Here is a 21,985-nt window from a genome sequence, read left to right as displayed (position 1 = left end):
TATCAAAAATAAATATTCTTTATATAGACTTATCACAAGACACAAACAATAAAAATCCATAATACTGTACTTAAAATGGTAGAATTAGCTTAGTTCTCTTTAGATCTTAAAATGCGACACTTTGAGTCAATGTACCTTAAAATGCGTAACGCAATCTAACGAAAGTGTTGCAAGGACGGCGATGCGTTGACGATCTGGTGCAAAGAAACAAAGATGGCGCTTTCTTCTTGATGCGACATGCTTCCCGGTGATGCGGCGGCGTCTGCTGCGACGTCGATCCTCTTCTCCGGCTATGCGAGATGCTTCACACGATGCGAGCCGCGACAGGCCCTGCAAAACACTTTCCAGTGATGCGGCGGTGTCTGCTGCAATGTCGATCCTCTCCCCTGGCAATGTGAGTTGCTTCCATAACGATGCGAGCCGCGACAGGCCCTGCGACACTCTTCCCAGTGATGCAGCTGCATCTGCTGCGACGTCGATCCTCTTCTCCGGTGATGAGCCGCGACTGGCCCTGCGACACGCTTCCAGGAGATGCGGCGGTGTCTAATGCGACGTCGATCCTTGTCTCCGGTGATGAGCCGTAACAGGCCCTGCAACATGATTCCCAGTGATGCGGCAGCATCTGCTGCGGCGTTGATCCTCTCCCCGGGTGATGCAAGGCGCTTCGGTGGCCCTGCGTTGACTCAACGATTCTTCTGCGACACGCTTCCCGGTGATGCAGCGTCGTCTGATGCGACGGCGATCCTCTTCTCCGGCGATATGAGACAATTCGTGTTGTGAAGCGGCAGCAGCTGTTTGGCGACACGCTTCCTGTTCTTGAGTCGCTCTTCCAGCTCCTTGCGACACGCAGTTCCTCAGAAAGTCCAGCACAACAGCAGGCACTTCCAAAGAACTCTTGGGGAGCTGGTGGGTGAAGTCTGTTGTCCCTGAGACTTCAGCAGGAGGCAAGCTCTTTTCTCAAGCCCTTGGAGATCCTTCACAAGTTACAATAAAGTACACAAATTCACTATTAGGACATGCCACACACATCAGGGCTTGTCCTACCTTATACTTACAATGCACCCTGCTCTTGGGCCTACCATAGGGGTGTCTGACATGAAGAAAAGGGAAGGTTTAGGGACTGGCAAGTGGGTGCACTTGCCCAGTCACATGGCAGTACCAGACTGCACTTAGGCTCTGCAATGGCATACCTGAGACAAACTTTTACAGGCTACTTCTGTGGGTGGCACAACCAGTGCTGCAAGCCCACCAGCAGCATTTGGATTTACAAGCCCCAGGCACACTCAGTGCACTGTACTAGGGTCTGACAAGTAAACCAAATCAGCAAATCATGGAGTCACTAATCCATACTTCAATTTACCATAGGGAGAGCATATGCACTTTAGCACTGGTCAGCAGTGGTCAAGTGCCCAGAGTCATAAAACCAACAAAAACAGGTCAGACAAAATACATGAGGAAGGCAAAAAGTTCAGGGATGACCCTGCAAAAAGGGCCACGTCCACCAACAGTTATGATAATTCGGTTCATTATATGTTTTCATGTTTATGGTTTTTATTGACTAATAAACTTTATTTCATATATAATTGCCTTAGCACTGTATGCCAGTGTCTAAATGTGTATGATTATTGTAAATGGCATCAGTATTGAATCTCAAGCAGACACTAGTATATCATTTTAATGTAGGTTTCCTCATCCTATTTGCAATGTATTACCATCTACTATTGTATTTTCCTTGTACATAATTAATGGTGTATGATTGATGTCTACATATTTATATACACGTTGTCAACTGTGCACCTATATTGAGTCTGCTGAACCAGTATTGTAAAGTTCTCTGTCGCCCTTTCAGTGGGCAACAGCCCTTCTTAAAATTGCTAAAATAAAAATAAATACCTACAGATCAACAAGAGGATTCGCTCATAAAAAATATATGTTCCCAGTAAATCTTCTGGGATTAGTCTATGTGTATATTTCGTATTTACACACCTCCACATCTGGGCATACCCTTGCCACTTGGAGGTACATCAAACACACAAAAGTTGATGGGACCAATGCTTGCAATAAATCTAACTACTGGCAATAAGACGCAAGCTTACCAGGCAATGAGTATTTGAATCTTACCGTCTTACTGTTTAATGTAGTACCTCTGACTAGAATGACATGGAAGAAGAATTGATGTCATGGCCTCTAGTGGTGGGTTCCATCTTGGTTTGGGTACTAGTGTGGAAACAGTCACTAACTCTTTAATTAAGCCTCCCCATCTTGGAATGGGAATCATGCTGATCCTGAGTCCCCAGTCTCCAACTTTATCCTGGTTGCCATAACCTCCAATTCCTTCTTTCTGGAAGCTGTCAACCTCTGTCTACTGGCTATTGTGATTTGTGTGCACCCATAACCCATTTGTAATGCTTGAGAAATACATTAGAAGCATAACTCAATTCCAGACCGCACATCACATCTTCACTATATCACCATGCGTCACCATGAAATACCAGACCCTAGATCAGCATGCCTCATTGTACCACAGCATACAACACTCTGGCTGGAACGCTACATGGAATAAGGTGGTGCTGTAACCGGGAAGACACATGGGCAATGTATACATGTCAGGAATGGTCTTCTAAAATCGAACCCATTGAGTCTCAGGCCTTGGGAAGTCCTGGGCCCAGAGGAGCAGGGGTTTATTATGTGGCTGCTGAAAGGACCCTCTCATTTGATCTCTAATTTTATCCCCAGACATGTGTATCTAACCTCTAAATCATCGGAGCAGAGAGAATGGACAGAGGTCTCATTGATGCACTGGTTGGCTATTGCGCAGAAACGGTCAGTCCAAACACTCCACAGACATGCCAGAGACACTTCAAGATTATTTTGGTTGTTCCTTCAAGACCTGGAACCTACAGAAATCCCAAAATTGATTTGTATGGTTCCTTTCCATTGCGTCAAGCAAATGGGTTGAGGAGACTAAGATGGTGACCCCCTTATGTCTGTATATGTTTGTGATTGATGTGCTCCATTAAGGTAATTGCTATTTTAGAGACAACTCCCCCTATAAGGGTGGAACACTACAGAGGAAGCCCCATGGATTTTCTCTGTCTCAACAGGGACATCCAGTTTTCCCAGTCCTGCTTTGCTAACCATTTCCAACAATAGGCCTTCTAGAATGTTCCTTTGTTTGATCTCAACTGGGGTTTTCAGATCTATCGTCACGGTCTTTGCTGGATTACCTCTTTAAGATATGTTGGTGTGGGCTAGTAATGTCTGTATTCCAACGTGTCTCAAATTGTGTCTTGGATAATAGCAAGTACAATTTTAATCAGGAAATATCACCCCACACCAGACCGTCCCCCACTCATACAATCGCATCATAATTTCCTGATACATCCCAGGGAGAATCTTCTCATTTCAGCTCAGCCACAACTTTCATATGTCCCTTATGGAATATGGAAGGAAATATAATTGCAATTTCAACTAATATGTATCTAAACATAAGTAGCACAATATTTTTTAAGTAAAAACTCACCCTATTATCAAAAGTGTAATCCAGATTCAATAGTTTACTATAAGTGAGAGCACGTCCAGAAACTTTGCATCGTTCACAAGGAACAGCACCCCCAAATTTTGCCAAATATCAACACCCAGATACCTAACTGATTCTGGCATCTACGTGACAAAGGATAATTTGCGGTACTAATCAAGGGGAAGCTCAATAAAAAGAGCTCAGACTAACTCAGTTGATCATAAACCAAACAAGCACCTAAAAATCTGCACATACCAACTCTGCCATAATTATTTGTCTCTTTCTCTCTCTTTTTCTTTCTGTCTCTTTCTCACTCATGCACCCTTATTCCCTAGCATCTAGCAGGCCTAAATGTCTATGACTGTAGCGAAGAACTCAACCCATTAATGCACTTGGGGCCATATGTATCAAGCCTTTTTCCCGTTTGTAAACGGGCAGATTCTCAGAATCGCAAAATAGAGAATTGAATAATTGTGCCTCGTTCCTCTTTTTTTTATAAATTATATTTATTATTTTGTTTCCTCACTACAGCAATCAAATTCATAACACATAAATAATGACTAAAGAGGGAAAAACTGCAAAACATAACATCATTTCAATTCTACAGAGCGAGAGAGGTGGTGGTGAAAATAGGTGCATACGTGCTTCAGAATTGTTTGCCAACAACACCTCTCTAAGGGCTAGATGTAGGTAAACGTGAAATACCGAATTTTACCGATTCGGTTTTAAGGAATCGGTATCTCCGATTTACATAAAGATTTGGTAAAAATTACCGAATCAGTAATAATCAGTAAAAAATAGCGAATCGGAAGGTTTCGGTAAAAAAAAAAATACTGAAACCCCAATACCGATTCGTAAATACTGAATCCAATACCAAATCGGTAAATACCGATTCGGTAATTAAAAAATTCTGAATTTGTTGAATCCGCCAATCCTGTGTATCCCAATTACCTCCCAAACAGGAAGTGGCCACACCCAGGCAGCTGCACTGAACCTGGAGCTGACTGTGAGGCAGGTACCTGAGCAGATGAGCCAGGAGCAACACAGCCTTTCTTTGCCAAGAATTTCTTTTTGCAAAATGGCAAACCAGGAAAGAGAGAAGGATGGAGGTGAAAGAAAATGAAAACAGAAGTTTGGTGAAAAGGAGCTGGAGGTCCTCATAGAAGAAGTCACCAAGGACCATGAGAAGCTGTCCCTCCATGTACCAAAATCGCAGAAGAGACAAATCTGCCTTGCGATTCAGAGCAAGATAAATGCCATTGGGGTCACCCAGCGCTCCATTGAGGACATAAAGAAAAGGTGGTATGACCTGAGGAAGAGTGCGAAGGCAAGGATGGCGGAGAGGCAGAGGCAGGCTACCAAAACTGGTGGAGGGAGGAGCAGAGCACCTGCACCAACAGCCCTGGAGCTCATGGTGGAGTCCACCCTCCAGCCAAAGAGTGTGAGTGTGATCGGTGACGCAGACAGCTCTGTCAGAGCTGCCAGCAAACAAGGTAAGTTCCATGCACAGCATGCTGTGCACCTCCCTTCCCAACCCCAATCCCCAGAGAGGCATAGGTACTCCCACTCCAGTCCATGTTTCACTCATAACCTGCAATGCATTATGGGAGATGTAGCCATAAGTAACACATGTTCAGAACGGTCAGTCTAGCAAACCCAAAGGTATGTGACAGCAATTAGAAAGCAGAAGACAGTCAGTGTGATTGGCAGGCATAATGTTTAATGCAATGCAAATGCTGCCAGATAAGTGAGTATATCTACATTCTATCTTTACAGGCGAGACATCTCGCAGTGCAGCAGAGGGGAGCAGAGGGAAGGCACCCAGGCCAGAGGGGAGACAACAGGAGGAGGAGCAGTCGCCTGCAGGGCACACAACCCCACCACCACCAGCACCACCAACGTCTCCCTCCCCACCATCACCACAGCTCCAGACAACGCCGCCATCACCAACAACACCATCACCACTGCCACAATCAACACCACCACCACAGTCAGGCAGGAGGAGGCATGCAGTGGCCACCTTCCAGCAGATGGAGGTGTCGGAGGAAGAGAGCACAGGGGGCCAACAGTCCACAGTGGCTGAGGATGGCAATAGGGAAAGATCCGAGTTCCCATCAGAGCCCGCCCACACATCCTCAAGGCGCCGCAGGTCAAGGGCAGCCAGTCCTCCAATTCCGGGTCAAAGTGACTGTGTGTTCGCTGGGCTGGAAGGCAACATGCTGAAGGTCCAGCGCCTGCAATGGAGAGCAATGCGGTCAGTGCAGCAGGAGATATCACACATGAATGCGCACATGCATCGCATCGAAAAGGGGATCAGTGCGTATAATAACACCATGTCTGAGGGCATGAGTGATGTGAGGCAGCTCTCACCAAGTTTGATGAGGACCGCATGTCTAAGCGCAGGAAGAGGCAGAGACTTGATGCATACACCAAGGTGGTGAACCGCCTGTCTACTGCCACCTCTCTCATGTGCAGGTGCTCTATTGCCATGCAGGAGGAGATGGCACACTGTAGTAGGGATGTGGCTAGGGGAATCGTCACAATAACCTCAGCACTTGAACTGCTGCAAACTGAGAAGGTGGCCACTACAGCAGAGGGGGGGGGGGCAGTGAGGAGGCTACTAGCCGTAGTAGCATTACACCCTCTCCCACCGAGACCAGGAGGCGCAGCGAACGCCACAGCGCTTCCCAGGAACATACTGGCAGTGCAGACAGTGGGGTCAAGGAACGTGCAAGTGCAGCGCCTGGGCCCAAAAAATAGAGCCAGCCATGGTTGCACATTAATGGGTGATGTAACCCATGGGTGTATGGAAACTGATTCAGGTCTTGGTGGTGTGCACTGGACATTAAACACCATCATGCAAATACAGTAACTGGCTATATCTCCTTACTCACTCAGAAATAGTTGCATTTTATCTCAGCCCGTCTGTGTCTCCCATCCAGTGCTGCTGCCACACCAGCTGCGCAGGGCTCTGGCAGTGGATTGTCCTCACCCTCGTCCTCAGAGTTAGTTAGTTCCACTGCTGTTCCTTTCTTTGTGGCAAGGTTATGCAGCATTGCACATGTTGCTATTATTTTGCAGCAGATGATGGGGCGGTACTGACATGCACCTCCACTTTTGTGGAGGCAACGGAACCTGCTTTTTAGCAGTCCAAAGGTGCGCTCCACAACGTTGCGTGTGCTTTCATGTGCCACATTGTATCTCCTCTCCCTTGGGGTGGATGGGTTGATTTATGGTGTTAGTATGAATGACCGGAGGGCATATGCGCTGTCACCTAAATGGGAAAGAAAGTGCCATTATTTTGGGTCACCAATACGTTAGTCCAAGATATACATCAGGGTGTGTCACATTGATTTACCTAGTAGGTGTCCTTCTCTGAATTCACCAGCAGCCAGACGTGTATAGATCCCACTGTTCCTGAATATGTAGGAGTTATGGGTACTCCCTGGGAATTTGTCCACAATGTCAGTAATGATGAAGTATATCACCTGCACGTTGATGGAGTGAGTTGATTTTTATGTATATGTATTCTGTAGCTGCAGGTGGGCAGATTGATATGTGGGTCCCATTGATGCAGCCTATTACATGTGGGAACTGTGCCTTTTGGTGGAAAGCCAGCTTGGTCTGCTGCAGCTCCGCCTGTGTGCTGGGGAAGCGTATGTAGTGATGCATTCTCTGCATCAGGGCATCCAGAAAAGAGTTGAGGAAACGTAACAGGCAGTTCTGTGACACACCACCTGCTGCGGCTATCACACTCTGGTAACGTCCTGATGCCAGGAGATGCATGCAACAGAGTACCTGTACATGGGTGGGTATTGCGTGCGCCCTTGGTGTCTGATGCTCCAGGTATAGTTGCAGGTCCCGTATCTGGTCAAGGATGGTGCGTGGGTGTAGCCTCTACCTGTCATGGATTTCTGTCTCAGTCATTTGGAACAGTGTGACACGCAGTCTGTACACACGCTCTTCCCGTCTCCATATCCTCTGTCCTGCTGCTCGCAAACTTAGCCGCCTTGCTATGACGTAGAGGGCCGCAATTCTGTTCACACTTTTGCATTTTGGGGCTGTTTTTATGCACTGCACCTGATTACCACCTGCTCTGGGTCAGTGGTAATTACTGATTCTTTAATACCTAATTTGGACAAATTTGGTATTATCGAATTTTGCTACATCGCATTACTGAATTTTTACCGATTCGTTATTTACCGATTCTGTATTTTGAGGTTTCTGTTTTTACTGATCGGTAAATAAGGAATTGTTAACTCTTTTCCTTTAATTTACCGATTCTGTATTACCGATGGCATTCGGTAATACCTACATCGCACAGGGCTAAATGCCGGCCGGTAACGCTGAAATTTACCGAATTTCGGCTTTACCGACCGGTATTTAGCCACCTACATCTAGCCCTAAATCACTTCCTTGTACATTGAGAACAAGTGGGAGGTCCCAGAGGTCTTAATATTGAATATAGAATACAGCCGAGAGGCCACATGAACCTGTGATATTGCAGCTGGTAAAATATTTAAATTTGGCCTCAGCCTCTCCCTTAAGCAGTCCATTTCACAATTCTACAGGGTTATTTCTCTACTCTATAGTTTGATCATAAATCTTGGTTTTTCTAACAACTGATTTCACTTAGCTCAACCTTTGTCTATCTAACTCCTCTTTGCTCTCCACTTAAATTTAGTCTTTCATGCACACACATCTTATTTCTGAATTCTAACTGATCCAGATTTCCCAGTCTCCTTAGAAATTCAGCCTTCTATAGTGTACATTTTGAATATCTCTTAGGCTGTGGCAGAAGTCGCTTCAGATCACACGTTATGCTGAAAAAAATACCTAATTTCTTTACAGATCCCTGCTTTCAATATGCTGTCATTAAAAATCTTCCAAGCAGCTTATGGCCACAACCCTACGAAGTATGAGTTCAAGACACAAGAGAGGGTTTAGATAAGGTTTGTGGAGGAATATTCCAATCTAATCATCCGCTCCAGTGCCATCACACCCTGTGCCACAGACGTTCTGAAGCGGCACCAGCCCCATCATTGTACCTAATTCTGGCACTGACTCCAGCGCCGACTGGTACCATGCCTTCCAAGTCAGAGCCAGTGCCCTTTTCATTTGACAGCCCTGGAGAGTGTGACGATTGGGAGGGGTCTGAGGACTTTTAAGGTTACTATCATGTCCTTGATGACATAGAGAACAAGTGGTATGAGGAACTGTCTGATGCCAGTGGTTTGGACACCTCCCCAGACACTGACCTGGTCTCTACCTCTACCTTGACCTCGGAGGAAAGTCCCTCATTCGCAAGGGTGGTGCGGAGGGCTGCTGAGGTCTTGGAACTTCAGTTGCCCACAATGGCAGTCAAGATAAACGTCTTGATGGAGGAGCTTTAGTTTGGAGTCTCCCCTTCTGAAACTTTACTTCCATGTGATGAAGCCCACAAAGATGTCCTCCTTGGGTCCTGGTCCATGCCCTGCATAGGACAAGTGCCCACCACCCTCATCCCACTCCTGGGACCCGAGTTTCCTCACCCAGCACCCCATCTCGGAGAGCTTGGTGATCCAAGCCTCCACTTCCAGGATCAACCCCGGCGTGTTCCCCCCACTTAACTGGATAGAGAATCCAAAAGGCTGAATACCATCTGTAAGAGGATTTTCTCTTCTGCCAGCCTAGCACTGCGGTCTTTGAACACTGAGTGACTTTTATGCCAATACCAACACAGTGTGTGGGATTCTGTTGAGCAAGTGCTATGGTCTCAGAGCTGGCTCAAACCATACTCTCACAAGCAATTGCCCGATGGGCGAGATGCAGCAAAGTTTACCCTCAGATCTGTGCTTGGCACTGCCGAATCTCTGGGCAGAACAATCTCATTGTCAGTATCATTGAGAGGGGCAAGATGGCGGCCGCTGCTGTGGCCGGTGAAGTGCTCTGAACGCTGCGCTCTACATGACTCTCCAGTAATCCCCCCCTCTAGTCTTTTCCGCACCTCTTACCTGCTGGACGGCGGCGTTGGTGGAAGCGCATTGAAGACGCCGATATTGCTGCTTTTCTCCCTTGCGCAGAGTCCTGTGTTCTAAACGAGTGGTTTCTTGGCATAGAGTGCGGAGTACGGGGCACCTGGAGCTGTCAGCAAGGTGGAGAGGCAGCCGGCGGCTGGAGTTCCTGAGGAGGCGGTCATCGGAGTAAGCTGGGAGGGCTCGCCCAGTAACTGTAAACACGCTGCAGCTGCGAGAATCAAGAGTCGAACAGAGTGGAAAACTCGGCTCACGCAAAAGACGGGACATTGTTTGAAGGAGAGTGTTTCCATTTTGAATATTGCCGGCGGTACCTGCTAGCTGCTAGGTATTACGTGTGCGGTGGTTAACGGACTTACAGAGCACGGTGAGCTACGCTGGGGGGGTAAAAGTGACTTGTTGCTGCTGTGGTTGTACATCTGTTAAATATCTTTAAAGCATAAGACTTTTTTTGAAAACTACAAGTAGTGGAAAACGCCCGACTGCACCGAGGTTTGAGGAAAGTACTCCTGCAGTAAAATTCGCATTTCTCCATCTCTGGCAGACTTAAATATAATGGCGAGGGGTAGAGGTGGCACGAGGAACCGAGGAGCAGCCGCTGTTTAAGCCTCTATGAATAATCCAATAGTAGGGAATGCTGCAGGAAATATCACAGGGAATATTGCGGATGATCCATTGCAGTGCTCCATCGGAGATGAAACCTTGGGCTCAGCATCTAATGGTGGACAATCGAAGGGGATAATTGACATACGTCAGGATGCTTCGCCTATAGTGACAACCCCCAGCGCTCAACCGTCCCAAAAAAACGCTGCAACACTTTCAAGTAAAGGCCCACAAGACGGGCAGTGAGACAGCGAGTTGTCCCGGCAATTTTTAATAAAAAAAACAACAAATCCAAGGTAGACGCATCTAATGTGGAATCTCATAATGTGCAAATGATGGCTGGACTTCAGAATGACCCGCAACAAACACCACTGCCTGATAATGATCTACTTGTAATTTCCCAGCTCGAAACAACAGAGGAAATCGAAATAGAAATAGTTAACAGTGAAGATGACGTTGTTAACATTACAGGGCCAAATATTAATTTGGAGGTCGAGGGTGGTAATGGTTCAGAATATGCTGGCTCGGACGGAAAATTTTATTCAATGTCGGATTTGACCTCTCCATCAGACAAGGAAAATGAAGGAAATGATGAGGACAGCCTAAGCAATCTAGGAGACTGGGGGACAACGCCAGATGAAGAAGAGCAGGATGGCTATGAACATGGAGCTACATGTGAGACAGTCAGGAAGATGCCAGAAGAGGCAGGAACTGAAAGCCAGAATCAAGGCTACCCATGTGCCCAGCTCAATTTGGAGGAAGAGGAGATAAATGAAGATGCAGTCACCTTGGGTCTAATATATAAAAGCGTAATGGCTCATCGAAATGAGACTAGGGCTGAAGGGCTGCGGATACAAGGAGCGGTGAAAAAGCTGCAGAATACTGTAAGGCGCCTAGTGAAAACTTGTACTGAGGTAACTACCAGGGTGACGGAGGTGGAACAGCTAGTCTCCTCAACTGAAGATAGCCTGGGAAAACATCAGTCGGCTATTGAAATATTACAAAAATCAAATTCGGACATAGACTGGAAACCTATTGACCTTGAGAATTGCGCTAGGCGCAATAATCTACGCGTCCTGGGCATTCCGGAAGGTAAAGAGGGATCGGATCCCCGTAGGTTCATTATACAGCTGTTCAGTGAGGCCTTTCCGGAATTAAAATCCTGGAATTTTGAAATTGAAATCATTCGCGCACATAGGTTTCCTTTTGTGAATCGTCGGCGGGACAATGTACAGAAAGCATATCTAAGGGCCATCTTGATCTGCCTAAATAACTTTCTTCTGAGAGAGGCTTTATATGATCTTGCACGTCCAGTGAAAAGGAGGAAGGTGGCTGGATGTGAGTTTTTTGTTCGTCCAGACTTCTGCCCAAGAACCGTTAATGAGAGATGGCAGATGCGGAAGTTAATCGCATCGTTCCAGGAAAAAGGCGCTCAATGCTTTTTACTCAACCCAGCCAAATGGAAGACTATCTTTAGAGATCAAACGAGATACTTTACTTCTGGGTCTGAGGCTCAGGTATACTTGAACCAAATGGATAAACAAGCGAAAACTTAACCTCAATAGAGAACTTTCTGAAATAGACTATGAAGGATATAAAGGACATATCGTAACTTCGAGAGGGAACTCAATTTGAGCCAAAATTCAGGAGGGTGAAAATGGGTGGTTAAGGGGTGTAGGAGATATAACATAGTGTTGTTCTGCTCCTAAACTATAGGTTATAGCACATTAGGAGTTGTGTCCACACATAAAAAAATTCCTTTTTTTTTATTTTTTTTTTATTTTTTTTTAGGAGTTAGAATTGGAAATTCGAAATTGGAGTATTAAGTAGATAATCGGTGCCCTGGGTTTAAGGGCCTTGATATTACTGAATACTACAAAGAATAGTTTAAAGATAATTGAATGACTAGGCATAGGTCGAGGACTTTTGATTATACATGTATGAGAGAAATGCACTAATTTATAATGGGTCACAGATTCTTGCTGGTTCTAGAATGGCTATTTACAGAGGACATCCTAATGTGGTTACAATCAGCCTGAAGTAAGGCTGCTGATCATGAGTTTGGGAGGGGAAAAAAGGGGAAGGAAGAAGGGGAAAAAAAAAGGGGGGGGGTCATGACACGCAGTGAGGGCACTTTTGCATCACAGAGGACATGGTCCTTAAGCCTCATGAAGGGTGGTGGCGAGGGTGGGAGGGTGGGTTTGGGTGGGGAGGGGTTAAGTCGGGGAGTGGGGAATTGGGGAAGAAAAAGAAAATAACACATGAGTTAGGGTTGAGAAGAAACTTGTATTTTGGTGATGATGGGGAGCAATTGGTGAAATTTATTTGGAGTAAAGATGCAATATATGAAGTGGCTAAATGGCAGGTAGGGGTCTAAGGGTTGGCATGTTGAATGTCAGGGGGTTGAATGCACTGGAGAAAAGACGGAGAGTTACACAAGAGATACGGGCTCTGCAATGTGACATCATATGCTTACAAGAGACCCATGTGACTTGGTCAAAGAGACACCTGTTAACAGAATTTGGGTTCAATTTAATAGCTTGCACTAAATATTCAGGAGCGGCCAGAGGGGTCGCAATCCTTGCTAAGGCTCATATAGTTACCACAGGGAGGGTGCAATCTGATAGGCTGGGACGCTGGGCGATAGCAGAATGCGTGGTGGGTAATATTAAAGTTACTGTGTGTGTTGTACATGGAGCAAATTTAGACGAAGCAGAAACCCTTAGTTTTTTTAATGTGGAACTGGCAGCTTGGCCCACACCACTGATTATGTGCGGTGATTTCAATATAAACTTAGCGCCTAATGTGCTAAATAATGAGAAGGCGAAATATATAGGCAGGAAACCGAAAGTGTTCAAAGCATTACAGTCACTTCTGGGAGCACATGGATTGGTGGATGCCTGGTCAGTTGTAAGAAGCGGGCTGCCTGGGTATACTTTCTTTTCTTTTCCACATCGCACATTGGTCCGATTAGACTATTTTTTTGTCTCTATTTTGATGTTGAATCAGGCTATAATCCAAGTATATCCTAGAGTGACATCAGATCATGGGCCAGTTGTATTGACGCTCTCCAGTATCATTTCCGGTGAACGCCCACAACAGTTTTCCTTTGATTGCAAATTATTGTTTGAACAACTCTTTATTGAATATATGAAGGAGTGGATTGCATCGTTTTTCAACATTAATCGGGGGAGTAGTAATGTAGGGTGTGTGTGGGATTGTTTTAAGGCTGCTTTTCATGGGGAGGTATTGAGTTGGGGTCTGTACAATAAAAAAAAACAAGCGGCAGAAATAAAGGCATTGTATCAAGAGCTGATCACGGCCGAAGAGGCGCTTATGGTAGGGATACAGGCAGGGAGTAACATTGATGCAGAGATTAATGAAGTAGCGCGTCTGAAGGCAAGAATAAATCTGAGGTGGTCACAGGAAGCAGCTAAAAAATTTCTTTCTAAAAAACAAAGTCATTATGAATATGGCGAGGCAAGTGGAAGATGCCTCGCCCAAAGATTAAGAGCAAAAGCGGCAGCCCAGCGGGTCGATGAGATACTAGATCACAAAGGCGACCCTGTTAAGGATGAACAGGGCATCTTGGAGATATTTAGACAGTTTTATGAGCTGCTTTATCAGGGGGATGTGTATATTAGTGGCAATTCTGCATCCCTGATTAGTCAATATTGTATGAAAGATCTTTCGGAAGATGATAGGGTAATGTTAGATGCGCCTATTACTCTGGAGGAATTAGAATCAGCGGTAAACGGACTGGCACTGGGCAAGGCTGCTGGCCCAGATAAATTACCCTTAGAAATATATAAAACGTTTTTCGCGCTCCTAAAAAACAACCTATTGGCAACGATGCTTGCAGCACAGAAAGGCTCCGCCCCCAAAACTTGGCAAGAAGCGACTATAGTGGTATTTCACAAAAAGGGCAAGCCACGCAATTTACCGGGATCATATCGCCCTATATCGTTACTAAATGTAGACGGTAAAATGTACTCGAAGATTTTAGCAAATAGGCTCTCTGGGGTTATTTCGGGTCTTGTTTCAAAAATACAGCATGGGTTTATTCCTCAACGTGGTACAACTAATCATGTTAGAAGAGTAATAACATTGCTTGATTATGTTAAGGTAACCAGGGAACCCTTTTGTTTAATTTTATTGGACGCAGAAAAGGCCTTCGACCGTGTGGCTTGGTCTTTTCTGTGGGATAACTTGAAGAATCGCGGTTTTGGTCCTGAATTTATCAAATCAGTACAGGTTTTGTATCAGCAACCGGTAGCCCGGATCAGCACCATGGGCCTGGAATCGGCGGCAGTACAAATAGGTAGGGGGACTAGACAGGGGTGTCCCTGTTCCCTCTTACTATTTGCTTTATACATTGAGCCTTTCTTAAGAATGCTGGACTCCAATGCTAATATTGTTCCACTAAAGGTACATATATATCATGTTAAGGTGCTAGCATATGCCGATGACGTGGCAGTGGTCACGTCTAAACCCATCATGGCAATGCAGGCGATAGAGTATCTGGCCCTAGAATTTGGTAAATCATCGGGATACAAATTAAACTCAGCAAAAACCCAGCTACTTAGTATAAATATACCAAATTACACCGATGTTAGACTATGTCAGGAGGTGGTTTATCTAGGAGGCACGTTGCATGCTAGTACAACTGCCTTAGTTAAAGGTAATTGGGATCAGCTCTTAGTCAGTGCTCGGAAAAAACTAGATCATGCAGAATGTTTACATCTTTCATTAGTAGGTCGGTGTAACCTATTAAAAATGCTGATTCTGCCTCAAATTTTATATTTTTTCCGATGTGTACCCTTAGAAGTCCTGAAGACCTGTCTGGAACAACTGCAGACAGTATGTATGCGCTTTATGTGGTCTGGAGGGAAGGCTAGAAGGGCTAGGCGTTTCATGATTCTCCCAAGAAATGTGGGAGGTTGGTCGGTTCCGGATTTCACACTTTATTATTATGCGTGTATGTTGCAAGGAATGGGAATTTTATTAACTGGCGAAGATCCAGCAAGACCTGCAGATTCTCCATCGATCTATCAAATGTTGCTGGGGGTAAAAGTAAAAAACTGTCTATTTAAGTATTTCGAACAAAGCTACTACAACCGTACACGTTTTAAGACAATGACACCTGCATATAAGGTCTGGCATACAGTTAGGAGGCTACTGGGCCTTGGGAAAATAACGTGGTATACCCCATTTTCATCGTCGTTTTTCCTACCTTTAGATGTCTGGGACAGAACTGTATTTAATTGGAGGCAGAAAGGCATTAGAGTGGTGGGGGATTTGTATGATGCTAGTTATTGTAAATCTTTTGAACAATTACGAGAACAATATTCTCTCCCTAGAGACCATTTCGCAAAATATCTACAGATTCGTAATTATTTAATGGGTCTGGGAGGTAATTTCAAACCGAATTCTTTAATTGAAGACATTATGAATGGGGTAAGAATTGGTGCATTATATAAACATTTGTTAGACACTAAAGAAAATGATCTAGAGCAGCAAAACAGTAAATGGTGTGCTAAACTAGGCAGACAGGACATTCAGATAGAAACTTCATTAGTTATGGCTAAAGATTTATTCTTGTCGGCAAAGTTAGTGGCTCAACATTTCAAAACAATCTATAACCTATACTATACCCCAGATAAGGTGTCTAAATGGTCGGGAGATGCAATAGGTAAATGCTTTCGGTGTGGGTTTACCTCAGCGGATGATGTTCACATTTTCTGTACATGTACTATGTTAGCTCCCTTGTTGTCTCAGATAGAAAAATGTGTCTCGGCAATTGTGGGTAGTCAGATATAATTATCAGCAACGCAGATACTATTGGGTGTTGAAATGGGTACAGGGAATACTAGCATCTCGAAGAAATATGCTAAACTTATTTTTCTAGTAACTGCAGTGTACAGGCTATGTATTGCATCTGCATGGTTGCAACAAGAACCCCCCGCTTTTGAAGCCTGGTGGGCTCGCTTTTTTTCAATACACAATATGGAATATAGTCTCTATGCCTTCAAGAGCCCCCGCAGAAAGAAGATCGGGGAACAGATTTGGGGGTTAGTTACAAACTATCTCGAGAGGTAAATGGGGGGACTTATCTAGATTTTGTATAATCTCTTGTTGGATTTAATTAAGACTGCCCCGTACATAATTCTGTTCATTCATAATTTTGTCTTTTGCTTTGCTTCAAAATGTCAAGTGTTGGAGATGTACAGGATCGAAAAAAATTGTTTTCTCCTTTTGCTGTTTTCTTTTCTGTATCAACCGACTCATGTGTTTCTGTATAAATAAATAAAAAAATAAAAAAAATAATTGAAAGGCCACGCCTGGCTGAGAACCACTGGCTTCTCTGGGAATGTCCAAGCTTCATTAGTGGACATGTCCTTTGAAGGCTCTGACCTCTTTGGTAAATAGGCAGACTCAGTACTAGAGCACTATAAGGCTCACTATAAGGCTAGCAGAGCTGCATGCAGGTCCTTGGGCCTATCCATGGCCCCCTTGCCAACTTCAGTCTGCCTTTAGCCCCTTCCTTTGTTACTGCAGGGGCTACCAACCACGTTCTTTCCCGCCCAGCCATCGAGGCCAACAGGGTTCACAGCTCTTTTGTGCCAGTGGATGCGGCTCCCACAGATCAAGTGGGACCACCAACCAGAGGTCGCATTTATGCACCACCCCTGGCAACCAAGCCTCTAAATCCCTTTAGTTTGCCCCCCTACCACCACAGGCACCCAGTGGGGTGAGGGGGCTGGATTCACCATCTCCTGTCTCACTGTAACATCCGACAAGTGTGTTTTGTAAATAGTCCAGAAGGGCTACTTCATCTCCTTTCTGGAACTTCCACCATCCATGCCACCCACGTATGACCAGCCAAAAGAAGACCAACTCTCCTTGCTCTGTCAGGAAGTGTTGGCTCTTGTGGCCAAAGAAGCAATCAAGAGGGTCCTGGCTTTAGAATTAGGTCACAGTTGCTATTCCAGCTACTCTCTGGTGTTCAAAAGGTCAGAAGCCTTTGTCCTATCCTACACTTTTACCCTTTCACGTTCTTGCTGAAAAAGGAGAAGTTCAAAATGCTCACCTTAGCTCAGGTCCTATCTTCCCTGGACCCTCTAGGAGACTGGATTTTGGTGCAGGTTGCATGTTTCCACATCCCAGTCCTGCCGGTCCACAGGCGCTACCGGTGATTCACGGTAGGCCAAGAGCATTTTCAGTTTGCTGTGCTCCCCTTTGGCCTCACCAGCGCCCCTCTGGTTTTCACGAAAGTGACGGTGGTGGTTGTAGAACATCTGCAAAGTTCAGGGGTTCCAGTCTTCCCCTAACTTGATGATTGGATGTTGACAGCAGGCTCGCCCCAGGCAGCCATCTCTACAATTGGTAGGGCTCACTATCATCATGCTGAGTCACGCCCAACTCCCTCTCAGTCGCTCTCTTTCGTGGGGGCTGTTCTGGACACAGTGCAGTTTCGGATCTATTCTCTCAAACAGCAAGTCCAGGATATTAAGGCTATGATTCTGATGTTTCAGCCTCTAGCCTGGATTTTGATGAGACTGATTCTGAGGCTATGGGGCCTCAAGGCCATCTGCATCTCCTCCTTGTGACACATGCCCATTGGCATATTAGGGTTCTGCAGTGGGACCCGAACTTCCAATGATCATCAGGGGAATCTCTCCGACCTGGTCCAGCTCTCAGAGGTAACTGCAAAAGATCTGCAGTAGTGGTTAACAAACAGTGATTGGGCCAGCAGAATTCCACTCTCCCTCCCCCAACCACAGTTCACTGTAGTGACAGATGAATCACTCCTGGGCTGAGGCACCCATCTGAGATTCTGATCTCCGGTAGAGTCTGGGCTTCACTTCAACCTACTGGAGCTCCGGGCAATCCAGTTGGCACTGAAAGCCTTTGTTCCTTCGATCAAGAGAAGGCTAGTTATGGTGTTCACGGATAACACCACTGCCATATGGTATTGCAACAAGCAGGGTGGGCTGTGGACCATTTGTCAGGAGGCCCTGCGTCTCTGGACATGGTTGGAACATCAAGGCATTTCCCTGGCGGTTCAACACCTGGCAGACTTTCTGAATGCCAATGTCTAGCAGATTAAGAATGGTACCCAGAGGTGGTGCAAGTTCTATTACTAGAGTGGTGAGAGCCGTGGTTAGATCGGGTGGCCACTCCTGAGAACACACAATATTATCAGTTGTACGTACTGGGGTTTAAAAAGCTTGGAGACGCTTTTCATCTCGAGTAGGACAATCGGGCCCAAGTCATTCTTGTGTCTCCAGACTCGTCACAAAGTATGGGATCCTGAGCTTCTGAGCAGACTCCCCCCTTCGGGAGGATCTTCTATTGCAGCAACAGGAGAGGGCTCTGCACCTGAACCTGTCTACCCTCCGTTTTCATGCGTGGAGATTAAGCAGTGACAGTGACAGCTTTTGACCTCCCCCCTGAAGTCTCCAGTTATTTTGGCAATCAGGCATCCCTCCACCAAGACGATATATACCTGCAGTTGGGGCAAATTTGTGGCATTTTGTGCTTCCAGAAATATTGACCCTTTTTTGCACCCTTTTCCCATGTTCTCCTATTAGTTATTTCTCTAGATAAGCATTTCTCTGCTTTGGGCACAGTTAAAGGTTGTCTGTCTGCCATTTCGGCTTTCTTATGGTTGCCGGACCAACCTTCTCTGTTCAAGTCACCTGCTGTGACTAGGTTCCTGAAAGGATTACAACATATGTGCCCCCAGGCCCACTCATCATGCCTCAGTGAGATCTTAATCTTGACCTTACCTTCCACAGATGTGTGTGCTTTGAGCAGCTAAACAACTGTCCATTTCGCTTGCTGACTATCCAAACGGTCCTTCTAGTGGCCATAACATCGGCCAGAAGGGTAAGCAAACTGCAGGCCCTCTCTGTAATTCCTCCTTATACTGCCTTTTACCCAGACAAGTTGGTTCTGAGGACTCGTGCCTCCTTCCTCCCAAAGGCTGTGACACCCTTTCATGTACGAATAAAACAATGTTCTGCCTGGAATTTTTTTATATGATTTGACATGTGATGGGTCCAACATAATAAATAAACAAAAAAGAAATTATGTATTCTTGAGAACTAAAGAACAGAAAATCCACAAACATGAGGATGTTCAGTATTGTATTTGCAACAATGAACTAAGAAGACTGATCATCATACTGCAGCCAACAAAAGGTGCTCCAAGTGACAGTGCAGTGAAAGTGAAAATAAGTCAAACATTCTTTATTTCGGTTCAATTAAAACCATAAAAGATGCATATAAAATCACTTTTCAGTTATTTAAGTACAGTTGATGTAGATATATTCATTACCATTCAGCACTGTAAAGGCATTAGTAGAAAGATGGCAGTGGTATGACCTATCCCCACTATCACTATTAAAACATATGCAATATAACAAATACATTAAAACTATGATTTTGATAAGTTATAAAATCATTTGTATCGAGTCCTTAACCTCTTCATCTGTTACTTGTGCTTTCCTGTGGGGTTCATATAAGAACTTTAAAATGCTACAAATACTTTTTGGAGCAAATACAAGATCACAGTTTCCATGTACCACCATTAAATCATAAAGTGCATATATAAACTCCAAAATGCTACAAATACTTTTTGGTGCAAATACAAGATCACTGTTTTACATATACCGCCATTAGATCATAAAGTGCATGTTCAAGGTTTACTGAAACCGTAGCCTTGAATAAACATAGTCATGAACTATTAAAACTTCAGCCCGACTTTTGCCCTGAAAATCAGTGAGCCAATGCAAAATAATAAACAAAGAACTAAAACAGTAAAAATTTACAATATGTACAAGGGCCAGTACTTATGTAGTTTAAGACTAAGTCAATCACAACCCAGTGATATGTGCATTTGGCTCTGCATGTCCATCAATGAAAGATATCTTTAGGCCCATTGAATGTCGACATTTCGACCCCTATAAAGAAAAATCATCTGGGGTCTTCCTCAGGACAAAGAACTGGTAGTAACCTGCAGAGTTAGATGCATAGATAGTCAGTCTGGACTCAGAAGGCGACACTAATGAATAGGATGATGCCAGAAAGTAGATGGATAAATCTTACCTAACTAGATCAATCTGGTTCAAGTTCTAAACATAGAGTGCTGGTTGTCACTTTCTAAATGAAGGAAAGAGAATCAGAGAAGATCACCCTGCCTATCTTTTTTTGCTCTGCCTTACCCTTCTAAAGAAGAGGAGAGGCTCCACCGTCTGGACCCAAAAAGAACATTGTCCTCAAACCCCGATTGCACAAGACAGTTCCGGGTGAACGATCAACTCTGTGTAGGGTATATTGGAGCTAAGATGGATAGTGCTCTGCGTAAAGATCTGCTACGCATTGGCCGAAAAGCAACTCCCTGAGGGCTTGCGTGCTCATTCTACCAGAGTCATGGCAGCGACCACTACATTAGCTCGCAGAGTCCCTCTCCTGCTCATCTGTCAGGTAGCAATGTGAGCCTTGTTACACACTTTCACAAACCATTACTGTCTAGATGGTCAGGTCTGTCATGATGGATACTTCGCCTGTTCGGTCCTGCCGGACTTTCTGATTTGATTCATTGCATTGACCCACTTCCGGAGAGTTATTGCTTGAGTATCTATTCCAAGGTAAGGAATCTGTGGATAGAAGTCTCTAGCAAATCAACAAGTTACTTACCTTTGGTAACACCTTATCTGGTAGAGACACTATTTAGTTTCAGATTCCTTACCGACCCTCCCATCCCCTCTGCTCTGCAAACTGATTCATTAGGGTCACCCTTCTCTGGGCCTTAGCAATCTGCACCAGTATGTCAGCATTCTTCGTGGCTCCATGTTTCTCTTGTGGAAGGCTGCAAAAAGATACTGATGTTAGCACACTGGGGTGGTGCCTGAATAGCCACTGCGCACGTCCCTTCAGGCCCAGACGATTCCGACTTGGAGCTGAACGACCCCACCTACTGGCATAGGGGTACTGCTCTAAAACTTCCAGATGCCTTGGGAATAATCCAAAGTAAGGAATCTGCTGCTTTATAAAGTCTCTAACAGATGTCATTACTGAATGTAAGTAACTAGTTCTTCTGTAGCTTAGGATAATACTAGTGTTCCCACAGACATCCATGACGGGCCCCTCCATCTGAGGATATGAACTGACCAGCGGCCATATTATATGTTGGCTGCATTGCCCTGGAACACTTTTGAATGGGTGTGTCAAGCGCAGACGTGGTCAGTGTCCCCTCTTATAGACAATGTGCTTCCCCGAGCACAGCCCAAACTCGCACCTGCCCTAGGGAAAGCACATTTGTGAAAGGCTGTTTCACAGTTCAGGTGGCATCCGGTCTGCTATTCACAGGGGGCAGTGATACCCCTGCTGGTGGGAGCAGTGAGTGACTGCATTCACCTGCAGGGGGGAGCCTGGGACGGGGGGTTCATGGTAATCTCTTCCCCCCTTGCAGGGATGGCCCTCGAGAATGCATTACCTGACTGACTCTGGGATACCTTTTTGTGGCTCTTAGTCAGTGCATCTCCCGACAGTCTCTTTCCCTCTACACCTGTGCCCATACTGCCACGGGTGCAGAGGCAATGTGTTTCCCTCATTAGCTTGTGGGCAGCCTCCCATGCTAATGAGGGACTGCCCACCTAGGATTGCACTAGTGCTACATATATGCACTGGTGCAATATGGTGAAAGAAGTCACCCCATTTATAGGTAGTATTCACTTGTATATACAAACTAGTTTAATGCCATGGAAGGATATCTGGCTCTTTTGTTGATTGAGCAAGGCAGCAGTCGTCAGTGAGGAGGACTCGGGCATGGATGATCATGA

At 45.2% G+C, this 21,985-nt stretch overlaps 1 protein-coding gene across 1 annotated transcript in view; it reads left to right on the top strand.

Annotated features, from left to right (window-relative positions):
- The window catches only part of LOC147708987 (uncharacterized), a 540,404-nt gene that overhangs the window by 345,973 nt on the left and 172,446 nt on the right, over positions 1–21,985 (top strand). The gene's annotated exons all lie outside the window — the stretch shown is intronic.

This window comes from Lissotriton vulgaris, chromosome 6 (genome assembly GCF_964263255.1).
Source record: "Lissotriton vulgaris chromosome 6, aLisVul1.2, whole genome shotgun sequence".
Taxonomy (NCBI): Eukaryota; Metazoa; Chordata; class Amphibia; order Caudata; family Salamandridae; genus Lissotriton; species Lissotriton vulgaris.
This window is presented reverse-complemented; position numbering and strand designations above follow the sequence as displayed.